General features: G+C 38.7%; 1 protein-coding gene across 29 annotated transcripts in view; it reads left to right on the top strand.

Annotated features, from left to right (window-relative positions):
- Nucleotides 1–14493, top strand: part of ELAVL2 (ELAV like RNA binding protein 2) — a 161414-nt gene that overhangs the window by 56094 nt on the left and 90827 nt on the right. Inside the window, exon 1 of one of the 29 annotated variants that reach the window (XM_054688797.1) lies at nucleotides 845–860. The exons of the other annotated variants lie outside the window; for them this stretch is intronic. The gene's annotated coding sequence lies outside the window, so the exon portion shown is untranslated. Of the gene's footprint in view, nucleotides 1–844; nucleotides 861–14493 lie in introns of those variants that run through there. 29 annotated transcript variants of the gene reach the window in all.

Raw genomic sequence — 14493 nt, 5'->3', positions numbered from 1 at the left:
CAGTGGCTCCCTCTGGCCTGCAGAACAGATTTAAAGCACTTTAAAGCATTCAGAAGTTCTCTATTCTTTCTCAAATGCAATGTTTACTTTATAAACTAGTCAAATATATAGAGGCATGTTTTATTTATTTATTTGTTTGTTTGTTTGTTTTTGTTTTATACATGCACTGGGTAGTCAGAAGCGCGGGAGGGTGAGAGAATTCACCAGAGCCAGAGCGGGGAGCAGAGCAGGCAGAAGGACCGAAGCACACTGCTGAGGGGAGCAGCGGGCGGCAGGAGAGGTCTGCGCGCCATGCGGGACCCTCCTCCAGTGGCCGGGGAGCAGCCGGGGATTGAACCGGCGCCGCTGAGGCCGCGGGCAGCTTCGCAACCCAGCGCTCAACCGCTGCGCCACCGGGGAGGCCCTGATAAAATTTTTTGTCTTCTCTCTGCCTCCTAGCACCAACTCACCCTGGCCCCAGCATCCTAACTTTGTTTTCAATTTCCAAATGCTTGGCATTTGGGACTCATTTAAGTGTGTATAGAGTGAGCTTTATCTTACAACATGAAGATAACTTACACATTTCTTCACTTAGTTTTGTGTTTATATTTACACTGCCCCTGTGATGTATTAGGAACTTACCGTGGGATCATGCATTTCCTTTGGACTGTATGATTTAAGATTCAATTTAATGATTTCTAGAAAAATAGTCTTTTTTGAAGTGCTTTTGTTGGTGGCAGTTTTTGGAAAATGCTTGTAAATTTTTTTTTTTTTTTTTTTAAAGTAGAGGGTGTGGGCCTCCCCAGTGGTGCAGCGGTTGAGCGCTGGGCTGCGAAGCTGCCTGCAGCCTCTGCAGCGCCGGTTCGATCCCCGGCTGCCAGGTGAGGGTCCCACATGACGCGCAGACCTCTCCTGCCGCCTGCTGCTTGCCTCAGCAGTGCACTTCAGTCCTTCTGCCTGCTCTGCTCTCCGCTCTGACTCTGGTGAATTCTTTCACCCTCCCGCGCTTTTGACTGTACCCAGTGCTTGTATAAATAAATAAATAAATCATAAAAAAATAAAGTAGAGGGTGGAGGTTTACTTTGGGGTTTAAACAAAAATTAAGATTCATTCTGGATTTTCATTCTCTTTTGCCTAAAATCTTAAGCCGTTCAAATCCTATTGTTAGCAGCTTTGGACTCAGCTAGACAGATAGTGCCATTGTACGTATCAGGACATTAAAGCATAAAGGTCAGGGTAATTTAACCTGTGTTCACTTAGCTAAATTGGCTACCATTTCGTGCTTTTGGGTTGGTCTCTATGTCAGCCAGCATTGCTTTCATCATCCCGTTCTTCATTCTTTTATTATTTGCTATTCCATCAAATGTATTCTTACTTTTCGCCATAAGGAGATGAGGATAAAGTGAGTGGATATAAGCAAACCTAAATACATTCCCTCTATGGTGGTCAGTGATCACGATATTGAATCAGTAAGGCATGTATAGTCCTCAGAATAGCTTGCATATATTTGGGGTATTACTCTTTATTTTAAAAGGACTTAATTATACAACTATTTGAATATCTTTTGTTTTCAGGGAATCACGTCTCTACATAGATTCGACTATGATAGTGTCAAGGCTGCAGGAAAGCATGGCAAATTCTGAATATCTTACTTGTAGAAAATGATTGCCCTAGTGAAGTAAATCACAGATCTTTGGACCATAATGACTCACAGCAGAATTATAATCGAGCAACTTTGTGGGTTTACCGTCAGAGTGTGAAGCTGTTTTTGCCTTTTGGCAGTATTTTGCTTTCATCAGGATGATCTCAGCTTTCATTAAGTTTTCATCTAATTGAAAAGATTGATTTTTGAGTAGGTGAGAGTTCTTTTATGTAATGTCTCAAAGGACAGAGTATGGGTCAAGTCGCTCTTCAAATGGATGGTAATTGTATGGAAGAAGCTTTTAAAATCGAGATAGCAAGTTACCCAGAGCTTATTGGAACTAAGAGCTTTTATATATAATAAGCTTCCACATTTGTAAATAGCAGAAACTTTAATAAACCACTGAGAGTCCCAGCTCAAGGTTTGAACTATAGTTATGCTTTCACTTTTTATCACCCTTCTGACATTAGTGTTTGTAGTAGGCACTTGTTCTTATAGTAGGACCTAGAAAGTTCATCATTCTTCCTTGATTGCTGAAATATTTTACTCTTCATGGTTTTGTTTCTTGAAAATTAGAAACAATACAAAATCTAAAGACCAAAATGAGTACACACACATCCTTTGTATGATATTCCACAACCTGGTGGGAAAATACTAAGATCCAGTAAGTTATTTAAGCACCTATTTAAGCATTTTTCCCCAATCTGCTGGAAGGTAGTGATTCCACAGAACAGGTTGTGAAGATGAGCATTAAAAACTATCACTTAGCATCCCTGTGGTGACTGTTCATGGGGGATTGGTGGTGGGAATTTCAACTGAGAGGAAAAAATTGAACATTATACAAAAATGAACAGTGATGTTTATATATATATATATATATAAATTTAAAAATAATAAAAAGAATGCCATGAAAAGCTGTCACTTAACTAAAACTATCACATAGCTCTTGGAAATATTTTTCTTGAATCAACACAATAAATCAGCCTTCAGCGAGGAGACACATTGCTTTTAAATGGCTTTTTGAGTCAGCTTTGAAATGAACAAAAGAATATTTCTTGAATACATGGAATTTTGGGATTTCAAGGTCTATCTTAATCCTGGCAATTTAAAAGTTCTCCTCTGTTGTGTATTTTACGAGTTCCATTCTCTTCGTAGTCATTTTATATACTATTAATGACTATGGACATTATTATCCAGGGTTGAAAATTTGGTCTTTTTAGTGTCTGTAAATCATTGGTGGGATCTTGGACTTCTAGAAAATCTTTATATAAAATATAAACAAATTACTTGCTAATCTTGAGCCTATTACTCTATATGAAGGTAAGGGCTTAATTTGTTTTTCAAGGTTGTTGGTTTTGAAAATGTTGTGGAGAGGCCTGCCTGGTGGTGGCAAGGGGTTAAGCACCACACTATGTAGCAATCCTCAGCCACTGCAGCACAAGTTCAATCCCCGGCGGGCCAGGGAGCAACCCAACATAGAGAAGCAGACCTCTCCTGTCTCGCCCGCTGCTCCCCTCAACAGTGTATTTCAGTCAGTTTGCCTGTGTTCTGTTCCCCACTCTGTCTTTGGTGAGTCTTCTCACCCCCCTGCATCTCTGGCCTGTACCCCAGCTGTTGTATGCATAAATAAATAAATCTTAAAAAAAAGAAAAGAAAATGTTGTGGACATGTGTTTTAATGTCAAATAAATAATACTGTTATTTCACTTAGAGTTAATTTTAATAGTTGTTGATTTGTGGGGTGTGTGTATGGGGGGGGTGTGTGTGTCTGAGAGCAAAAATTTTATTAAAAAGAAATGTTAAATCTTTTTTTTTTTTTTTAAAGATTTATGTATGCATACAAGAACTGGGGTATAGGCCAGAAGTGTGGGGGGTGAGAGGATTCACCAGAGACAGAGTGGGGTACAGAACAGGCGGATTGACTGAAATACACTGCTGAGGGAAGCAGCGGGCAAGTCAGGAGAGGTCTGAGCCATGTGGGTATCTCCCTGGCCGGGGATTGAGCTCGCGATGCAGTGGCTGCAGACAGCTTCATAGATTCTGTCTCAACCCCTTGTGCCACCAGGGAGGCCAGAGAAAAATGTTAATCTTTTTTTAGCATTTGTTAAATCTGTTTTTCTACTACAGATAGCTAACATGTATAGTCCTAGGTTTTTTTGTGTTTTTGTTTTTCAAAGATTTATTTATTTATGTATGTATGTATGTATGTATGTATGTATGTATGTATGTATGTATATAGGCCAGAGGTGGAGGATGAGAGGATTCACCAGAGTGGGGAACAGAACAGGCAGATTGACTGAAATACACTGCTGAGGGGAGCAGCCGGTGAGACAGGAGAGGTCTGCTGTGCCATGAGGGTCACCTCCCTGACCGGGATTGAACTCCTGCTTCAGTGGCTGCAGATAGCTTCATAGTGCTGTGTCTTAATCCCTAGCGCCACCAGGAAGGCCCCTATAGTCCTGGTTTTTTGCTTGTCATTGTAGAGTGCGGTAATATAATGCCTTCACCTTACCATGTTTGATCTGTGTCCTGTTGGCCAGGTAATCTTTTCCAGTTTTGGAGGGCAAAATGGATCTGAAAAGATTAGGTTGTGTTTAACCACATGAATTTTAAAATAATTTTCCTAAGCACTGGGGATTGATTATATAAATTTTGTGTGCTTTTAAAAATAGTCTGGTTTGACTAATATATAGATATTATCTGAAAAGGGTTGGTATTTTGGACTTCTCAAATTTGAGGAATTTTTAAGAAATGAAAACTACCTTATTAAGCCTTGGATTTGATTAAATGGGTTCTCTATTCTGTATAGATTAGAATGTATCTTTTTACCTCAAAAAATTGTCCTCAGAAGCTTTTAAGAACTCTGACAGGACAGCTTGCCTTTTTTCCTGCAAGAGGCCTGCTTGTACATGTGTTTAACAGTCAATCTGTCTTAGAAAGTGGGTGGTTCTTTCTCCCTTTTGATGGGAAACTGATAGCCTAGCCCTTTTGGGCACTTGGTGTTCTAGGAAATGAGAATGTGCAATAGTCACTGAAGTCCCTGAACATTATACTATCAGTTTGCTTCTGATTCTGGGCCCTTGATTATAGATCTGCTTGGTATGGTTTCTCTGCCCTTTTACCTCTAAGTTAGTATGACTAAGATAAACTCATCCAGCAGTTTGAGTGCTCTTGATGTGCTAGTCAGTTACATTGGATTATCTCTGGGTGCTGCTGGCTACAGTGTATTTTGATTTGGGATGGAGGAATAGAGCTAAGGCTTTTCTAATTTCAGTTTCCACTCTAGTTAGGTCTCTACATAAAAACTGCCACATATACAGGTGCAGTCATTATTGATGGGGTCTTAAAACTGTATGATACAGTGTATGCTAAGTTACCAGGAAACAGCTCTTGGGAGGATTACTTTTAAAGAGAAGGCAGTATTTGAAGGTAAGTGAAATTTTTATAGTAATGTGCTCCTGAGTGCATTGGAACCAGGGAATGAAATGCCAAGTGGAGAAGAAATGTTGTAGTTATAAAAGTAGGGAGGCGAAAAGTCGAGTAAGTGGGACAGAAACTATTTATTTTGGAGTCATTTAAAATTAAGAACCAGTTGTTCCATTTGTGGAAATCTTGGTATCTCACTGTTCTTTTTGTCACCTAATTGATAAAAATCAGTCAGGATTCCAGTGTAGGTCATGAAGCTGTTATGTCCTCACAAAAAGAAGGTTGACAAGGCTTGTGAAGTTCTTTGGAGGATTCTTAGAGGAAGGGCTCACTGAAAATAGGGAAATTCTGAGGGATTCATTAGTTAAGAAGTTTTGTTGCAGGGATATGGGTGGTGGCTTTGGAAAGCAGTGGATTTGAGAGCACTGGTTGAACCTGGAGAGATCAATTCCACGGGTACTTCATGGTTTCTAGACCTTGCATGATATTTAGATTGATAAAACTTAGGGGGGAGATGAGAGTCTCTGAAAAATGTCTGAATTCTATTTACATGTCATTTCCCTTGTTTCCTATTTATATGGAGTTGGAGTTTTTCTGTGTTGTGAAAAATGAGCATTATTCACTCTAAGTAGAGCATGTAGTCTCTGTTTTTAAGGGTTCGTTGAAACCTCATGGATTTTCTTTCTAGTCTGAAACCATAAATAGTATGGGCATGGCAGGGAATGGGTGGGCATGTTATGGGGTGCATGAGCGTGCTATGGATTTGATTTTCTATTTCTCTTACTAGGAGTTACCATTATTTTCAAATCTCATGTAAAAACCTTATATGATATGCCAAGTTAGGCTTTTATTGGTAATAAAAGCCTTTTATTGATACTAAAAGCCTGTTTGAATAAAATTGTGTGGCAGAGCAGCATCTTGGGCTTGATGGTTTTACCCATACGCACTTGCGATTCTGTAGTTTTTTTCAGTATCTTCTCTCTTCCAGCCACCATTTAGAAAGAGGAAATAGAGTTGAGAAGGAGATTTTTTTAAGTTTTTGCAACAGAATGAAACAAGGAAAAAGGAAAATGCCAAGAGCTATTCACAAGATGGCCTGATGTAGGATTTTTGTATTCTCAAAATATTAGGGTGAGTAGGTAGTCAGAAAATTGAAGTGACCCTTGAATGCAAGCCTGTATGTGTGCCCTTGATAGTAATTGAGCAGATGGTAGAATGAGTATCTTTGAAGTTTGTTTTATTTTATTTTTAAGATTTATTTATTTGTTTGTACAAGCACTGGGTACAGTCAGAAGCGCAGGAGCGTGAGAGAATTCACCAGAGCCGGGAACAGAACAGGCAGACTGACAAGGAAATACACTGCTGAGGGGAGCAGTGGGCATGGCAGGAGAGGTCTTTGCGCCATGTGGGACCCTCGCCAGCAGCCGGGGATCTAACCGGTGCTGCAGAGGCTGTGGGCAGCTTCACAGCCCAGCGCTCAACCGCTCTGCCACTAGGGGAGGCCCATCTTTGAAGTTTAAACTGGGCAGATTAGAATAAAGTGTAGGTGTTGAAGGGGAGACAGGAGAGGGATGTGGAGCCCTGGTGTCAAGAAAGTGGGAGATGGAGTGTTTATTGGTGGCAGTGAAGGAAAAATTACAATTGTGCAGTCTAAAATGAGGAGGTATGGTTCAGAGGATATATATGCCTAAGGTTCAGATCCCAAGAGTCTATGAGAGTTGGTGGCAGCGTTAGGAAGAAAAAGATAACTGAGAGAAAGAATTGATTTAGGGCTTATATTAGTCTGCTCAGCCTGCCATAACAGAATACCAAATAAACACAGACTGGGTTGTTTATACAACAGACATTTTTCCTCAAAGTTCTGGGACTGAAATTCCAAGATCAAGGTGCTAACAGGTTTGGTTTGTGGTAAGGCCTTTCTTGCTAACTTGTGGACAGCCTCCTCCTTGGCCTTATCTGGCCTTTCCTCTGTGTGCAAGCTCCTGGTGTCTCTTCTTTCTTATTTGGTACCCTGTCGGGTTAATGACCCACCCATATGACCTCATGAGCCTTAACTATCTCCTAAAGGCCCTATCTCCAGATACAGTCACGTGGAGGGTTATGGCTTGAATTTTGAGAGAAATTTTGTCTATAACACAGACAGATATTTAATTTCTCTAGGAGTGAACAGCAATTAATTTCTTTTTTTAAATTTTATTTTTATATTCCCCATACAATTGCAACCCCCTTATTTTGACCCTAATTCCCCCCCCCCCCAATAGAGGGTCTCTGGTTCATAGTTGTTTGTTGATTTTGATTTTTTCTTTATTATAGTTATTCATTTTCCTGGTCCCTTATTTAGGTTTTCTAGATTCCTGCTATGAGTGAGACCATCCGGTATTTTCAGAAATTAATTTCTTTTTCCTATATTTCTAGTCTATAGTTTTCCTTTTTTTTCCAGTGTAGAAGGGAAGTACTTTCTGATCTTTACAACTGGTCAGATCTCCTTGTTCACACCCCAGGGACAGGATATTTCCAATGTGGAGGTTTTTTCGCTCTCTTTCACCCTGAACAACAGCTTCTGACCAACTCTGCCTTTTGAAGTTGTTTTGTCAATTGATATGCAATTGATTTCTTCTCTCATCTCTTCAGTTTTATAGTCCGACCTCTTGTTACAAACGCCTTTTAAGGCACTGTGCTTATGCTTTAAAAGCCACTTAAACAGACATATATTTAGAAAACACCGCTTTTGCCACTGGTGTCAAGAGGGTTTGACAGTGTTTTCCCTGAATGCCTGCTGACTTGTTTGTGCAGCTCTAAGACCCTCTGGGCCCACTTTACTTGGAGAACGTCAAGAAGGTCAAGTGTTAGTCATGGAACTCCTGTTAGTTGTTTTGGAAACGCTAAGAGCTGCGAGTTTTGAGGTGTGTGGGTTTTTTTTATTTTTGCATTGTGTGCTTGCTCAGAGCACACATCAGCAAGTCACAACTTCTTAATGAGGCCCTAGTTTTTAAACTTAGAGAGAAAATTAGCTGTGAAACCCTAAGATAAATGAAAGCTCTGAGATAAATTGCTCCCCCTCCCCCCCAGTTATTATCCCCAGTTAAATTAGCTAGTCAGTTTGTAGTTACTGACCTAGCTTTACTATAGCTTTCCTGTCTCCTCCAGATAACCATCAGAGATCCAAACCTTTAACTCTCCTCTCTTTGGGGAATGCAGGAGAGTTTTAGCTTTCTTTGTGTTGAGGTTTATAGGTGTTTGTGATATTGTGTTGTGAGGATGGGATGGAGCCTCAGATGGTATTATTTTCCATTTCTACTTCGGTCAGGTTTTTAGTGTGACCTTGTTTTGTTTGAAAGTGAACTCCCAGGGCAGCCGATATGCCTGTAATTAATCCTAAGTAGAAAATCCATCTCAAAGCCAAAAATAAAGTTTTACTTTACCTGAACAGCCAGAATGGAAAAGAGAATGTGGGTTTCTGAGAAGGTGGATTCAAACAAGTTAGTGAAAATAGCCACGGTCCTTTCATCCAGGCAGGCATTTCCCTGTATTTTTGTGCCCTCTCTTCTCTTTTTTACCAAAAAAATTTTGTCAATTTTAGGATTCTCTCTCTGATTTCTCCCTCATATTCATTATATAACTGTTAGATCTATTTTATTTCCAGTACAAAACAAGAGAGTTGCAGTAGCACCCTTCACTTCTTTTAGAGTGGTTCTCTAACCAAAGAGTGATTTACAAGAAAATTTCTTTTATTGAGAAACTAAACAACTGCCATTTAATGTGTGTCTTAATGGGTTATCCAAGCATTATAGCTGTTTCTCTTTGAAATTAGTTGCAGGCATTAGAAATTAATGAAGTTATTTCACCCTAGAAGCTTGATTTCCCCCTTACCTCTGAGTACCTTACTTCTATATAGTGAAGAGGGTAAAGTAACACAGAATACTTTCAAAAATATCTTCAAATATTTTTTCTTTACTCAGCTGGATTTAAGTAAAAGTTTGAAAAATAACCCTTTTTTTATAACTATACTGTTTTCTCCCATGTTGCACCTCTCCCTTTAAAGATGTTTAAGAATGTTTATTTTCTTGGGGAAAGTTACCCTAGTCATTAGCTCAGGTTTCCATCATAATGATGACTTGATAGATTGCACGGTGTAATAGACTAGTCAGGAAGTAATATTTTGGCATTCAGAGTGTGGGTTTAATGATCACTTAGCTGAAGGATTACCTACTAAGTATGTGGGAAACTATCTTAAGAGGGAAGAAGGTATGTGAAAATTCAGTTGGAAATCTTGAAGGCTGCCAAACTTTATCATTTGGCAGGTATTAGATTTTAAGTTGTTGGTTATTTTTTTATTAATTGAAAGTTTAATCGATCCTATTACTAGACTTGTTTTGTGAATAATACTGTGCCTCAAAAATTCAGTTGAGGACATATTTAATTTTGCATATAAATTACATAAGTTGCATATCACTTAATATAGAAATTCACCAACCATTTATGAAATGACAGTCACTTTCCAGGGGGTCGGGGGATACATTCTACCTTACCATTTATTAAAAATTTCCATATTTTTTCATGGCTGCACCTAACTTCTGGGTACTAGCTTGAACTGATATAGACAGTATTTGAAAATGGAAACTTGATAGGCAGGTAAAACTTCTTTTCTACAACTGAGTCTTAAAACTATTGAGGCCATATAAACCTGTAATGATAAGAAGGAGAAAGTTGGGGTACTGTGGTCTTAGACTGTGCTCTCTGAGAATACAGACACTCTGAGTCTATTTCCTTTGGATTGTTTCATTCCTTCCAATAAACAGACAATACGATGTGATTATATTCTCCATTTTCTAAATGAGGAAATCCAGTCTTGGAATGCTGGAAAGGGTAATAGCACAGAGCTTATGGTTGTAACTATATTGCTACATCTGATGCTGCGTAAGCCACCCCTTTTTTCTGTCCCTATAATTTGTATCACTGTCCATTGACATTAGATTAGTCAACTATTATTTCTTTCTTTATAAAATTTATGTTCCTTTTGTCCCAATGGTTATAAAAATAATTGTGTGCCCCTTTCTTAAAGTCTTAAAAGTACAACTTTCCTGGCTGGTACTTTGTGCTTTCAGCAAAGAGATACTGATTTACTTTTTGCTGACTTTCTAGTCACTGTTCTGGTGATGCTTTTTTTCCTGGAGTTGCTCTTGCCAGACTCTGCCTCTGCAGCTCCACAGAACTGTTTCCCCCTCCAAGCTAGACGCCTTCCCTCATCGCTGATTATTTGACTCTTGTGTGTTCTGCATGACCCAGCTGATATTCTGCTTGTTTTACAAAGGTCTTTGCAGTGACTCTCAGCTGTGGCTGCACATTAGAATAAAATAGGGTGCTTTTAAAAGTACTGCCGTCTGGGCCCTTATGAGAGATTCTTACTTAATTGGTCTGGGGTGAAGCCAGGCATTGGCTATTTTAACTGCTTTACTGATGTGGTGCAAAAAGCATGTGCTTTACAGTGTGCTAGACCTGGATTTGCAGGTTTTGTGGTTCTGGGCATTACTTCTAAGCCCATTTCCTCATCTGAAAAAATAGGGATAAAGTGACCCATTTTCTTAGGTTGTTAGGTTTGCATGGAGATAGTGCCCCTTTAAAGGATTAATGGCACCGCCCTGGCACATTCTAACTTCAACTACTTTTAGCTATTGTCTTTCTCACCCCTTCCAACAATGTCCTTTTCCTTTTTCAAATGTCCATATTCTTTTTCACATTGACCGATTTATAGATTGCCCTTTCTCCTTGTTTGGATTAGTCTGTCCCATTAAATTTTGTTTACAGGTCTAAGTCCAAGATTTTCCCTGATATTTTATTCCTTGTGTGTTTAAGCAAAAACGTGTTTTTACCTCTTAAAAGACATTAGACATGAAAAGAAGTTTCCAAAGAGAAAGATACATAGTGTCAACATTCTTTGAATAGAAAAGTGGGACATGTGGGTGTCATTTTAAAATTTCAGTGGCTTAGATTTTTTTTAAAGAGTTTTTTCCTTCTCTAAAGATTTACAGAAACTGTTTTCTACTAATAAACTTTGAACACGTCTTAGTTTTTTGTATTCATAAGTTCTTGCTTCTTTTAACCCCACGCTAGCTACATATAGCTTCAGGGTGACTTTCTGAGTGATAGAGTCTATCTCCAGTGACAAAGGGCAGATCAAGGCCAGCTGAACAGGGTAACTATCTTACTATTTTTAAAAGAATGGTTTTTATTGAACTGCATTTTTTTTCTTTTTTGTAGAATTAGACTTTTCCCTTCAAAACTCCCATTGTTATTTGGATATGTCAATAAAAACTTTTGGATTGTCATCATTTTAGTAGTTAGCTCAGGGTTCTTTCATATTTTTTGAATCTCCGTATGAAATAAACATCCAAATTCCTTGCCTGGAATGTAGTTTGTCTCGATTTTTATTGCTTACAAAATTTTGATAAAATTACGTATCAGGATTTTAATTTTCTCTAAGTTCCCCTTGACTTTACTGGTATATAATAGAATTGAGTTTTTAAAGTATTTTCCTTTCTTGCGTGACTTTTTTATTAGTGCACATGATGTGGACTTTAAAGGCAGTTCTTCTGGAAGGTGACTTTTCTTCAGTAACAGAGATAAATGTTCTGGTACAGACACAAATGTTTGTGATGTCCTTGGAAAGATTCAGAAATTTCTCAAGTTCAGCTAGCTTGAGACAGTAGGTGTCCAAAATAGAGCGTAGCATCAGTTAAGACCAGCAGGCTGTTTTTCTAGCAGATCAATCAGCATTCTGGGAGAATTCTTCAGGGGGTGACCTCATCTGATGACCTTCAGGACACAAAGGTCTGGAAATCTTATTTAAGTCACTGTTTTTTTTTTCTTTGGGACTGTAAATTAAGTGAAAAGGTCAAGAGACACCTTTGAGTGGCCCCTGGTGTCTTGCCACTGCTGTGCAGAATTCCATTAACTGGTTAACTTTTTTGTGTGCCCTCTTCAATTCTTAACCTATTACTCTGTTCAGGCTGGACATGACCATACACTTTGGAAATATCTTTTACAGATTGACCCAGACCTTGAGTAGCTGCTAATTGGCAGAATAGGTCCAGGTTTCTGTGTTGCAGCTAATTAGTGCCTGTTGCGGGAGTTTTGGGTTAACCAGATATGAGGCAGTGAGTGGGGCTGAGACATAGTGGCTCCAGTTTTTGAAGGACATTTCCCCCTTTGTTGTTTTTGTTACCACACTATTCTTAAAAAACCACAAAATAAGATTTAGAAAATACATGATTAAGAATTAATGTTTCTTTTTGATTATGTTTGGCCTTAAGGACAGCTGCATAAATTAAAAGATTGTGTTTCATCAAAATTCTCAGCGTAAAATACACTTAGGTTTATGCATAGATCCTCTTAGAGTGCACTGAAGAATATTCAGTCGTGTGGATATGTGTCGTCTTATCTTCCTGTTTATCTTCCTTGATAAGCACTTCAGTTGTTTCCAATTTATTTATTTATTTTTGCTTTGATGAATAGTGCTATTATGAATACCTTCTTAGTGGTTCCCCACATCCTTTCCTACCCTCTCTGTAACAATTGTTCCCTTAATGTTTGTATTTCTCAGGATGTAGCATAACAAAAATATATGGGGTTGGGAGAGGGGACTGATAAATTTCCCAACTGTTTCATCAAGGAAAGGCATTTTACAAAGTCTAGCAGAATCTCTATTATCAACATCATTTCCTGGATGCTTTCGATACCCAGAAGTAAGATGCACATAATTTCAGAAAAGAAATTGAATACATTTCACAAAAAAAATCACTACATTTTTCATTTTGTCCTGAACCAGTGAAGATTATGCTACAATATCTAGTGGAATATCTAGTGAAGTGCTTGGCACTTTGGCCTGAGTCTGCATTTTTCCCCTATAAATATTAAGTGTTCCTTGTTCATTACTAATTTACTGAGCTCTGATTTTCAAATGAATTTTATGATTAAAAAACTAATGGGAAATGGAAGTAATGGGAATTAATAGGCTGCGGCCCAACCTCTGCCCCTACCTAGTTCAATGACCCTGAGCCAATCTGGACCTCATTTCCTTCACATGAAAAAATGGGAGTGGTTGAGGTGGCTGGGTTTCAAGATCTCTAGGTCCTTTAAGTTTCCATAATGGTAAAATTCTGCTTATTGTGTTTCTGCATTCTGCATGTGACTGTTTCCTTGGGTGAGACTCTTCAGGGCACAGATTGTATCTTACTCATCATCATGCCCTTCCCCTGAATCATGTTGCATGCCATTACCTCCTGTCAGAGTATTACAGATTTATTAACATCATCTTAACATGTTCCTTATCTTCGGGTCTCAGTTCACATGTCACTTCTCTAGAGAGACCTTTTCTGATCAACCTTTCCATTTTATTCCTTTACATTTACTTTTAAACAGTGGTTTTTTCCATTTGCTTCTTTCCCCTCTCCAAGTTTCTGAGTACTTGTCTTATGGCGATTATTAAATGGTTCAACCCATGCCTGCTTCATCCCCTATTTGAACATAGGGAATATGCACTAGGCTATCCTTTGTCCTTTCTCTGTTCTCAGAATCTTCCTGATATTTTCCCTGTCATTCAGATATCAACCCTTCTCACACCAGATTTGTGTCTTCTATTGTCATTCTGTGTGTGTTCTATTCTTTGCTAGGCCTTGAGTGGGAACTCCTTGTCTGAGTCATCCTGAGTATCCTACACAATGCCCTGAATGTTAAAGGATTTGCATTTTCAAATGGAGGGAATGTCTTTATCTTTCAAATGTGTTGATATTTGAGGCATGGCTCTTCATGCATGTCCTTTTAGATGTGACTTAAGCCTCATTAAAAAACTATCTCAATGAATCTCTGATGCCTTTTATTTGTTAGGGACCTGCTGTTTCAGGTGACCCATGGCCACTTTGTAGTTGTCCAAATTGTATAGGTTATCTATCAGAAGTTTAAGTGATTCCTGTAATATAAACTGGGATCTTGCTGTGTTACATCCTTTGTGCTGAGCATTTTATTTTATATTCACTCTGGCTGTTTCTCTTTGAGAGGTAAATGTTAACAGACGTAAGGACTCTTCTGCCCAATGGACCATTTGTAATTAGTATGATTCCATCCTCCATAGAGTAGAGTAGCGGTTGACTTGCTTTCATAAGTATTGGAATGAATCTCTAGATTTTGCCTTCTCTTTTGAAGTGTGCATTTGTTGAATGCATAGAAAATGAAGTGGATTTTCTCTCTTTAGCCATATATTTACTAGTCAGTACTTTGGGATATTGGGGAACCAGCTCTCAAATGGGAGAGTTGATGAGGGCCCATTAAGCTACTGAAATTAGAAGTTAGTTGGGAAGAAAAGAGTTGGTAAGATATGTACAAGACAACCAAAGAAATTTGTCCTTGCTTTTCTTCCTTACTCCTGCCTTCAGTTACATTCTGTAGGATTGT

The sequence above is a fragment of the Talpa occidentalis genome, unplaced genomic scaffold (genome assembly GCF_014898055.3).
Source record: "Talpa occidentalis isolate TD23 unplaced genomic scaffold, MPIMG_talOcc4v2.1 talOcc4.7, whole genome shotgun sequence".
Taxonomy (NCBI): domain Eukaryota; kingdom Metazoa; phylum Chordata; class Mammalia; order Eulipotyphla; family Talpidae; genus Talpa; species Talpa occidentalis.
This window is presented reverse-complemented; position numbering and strand designations above follow the sequence as displayed.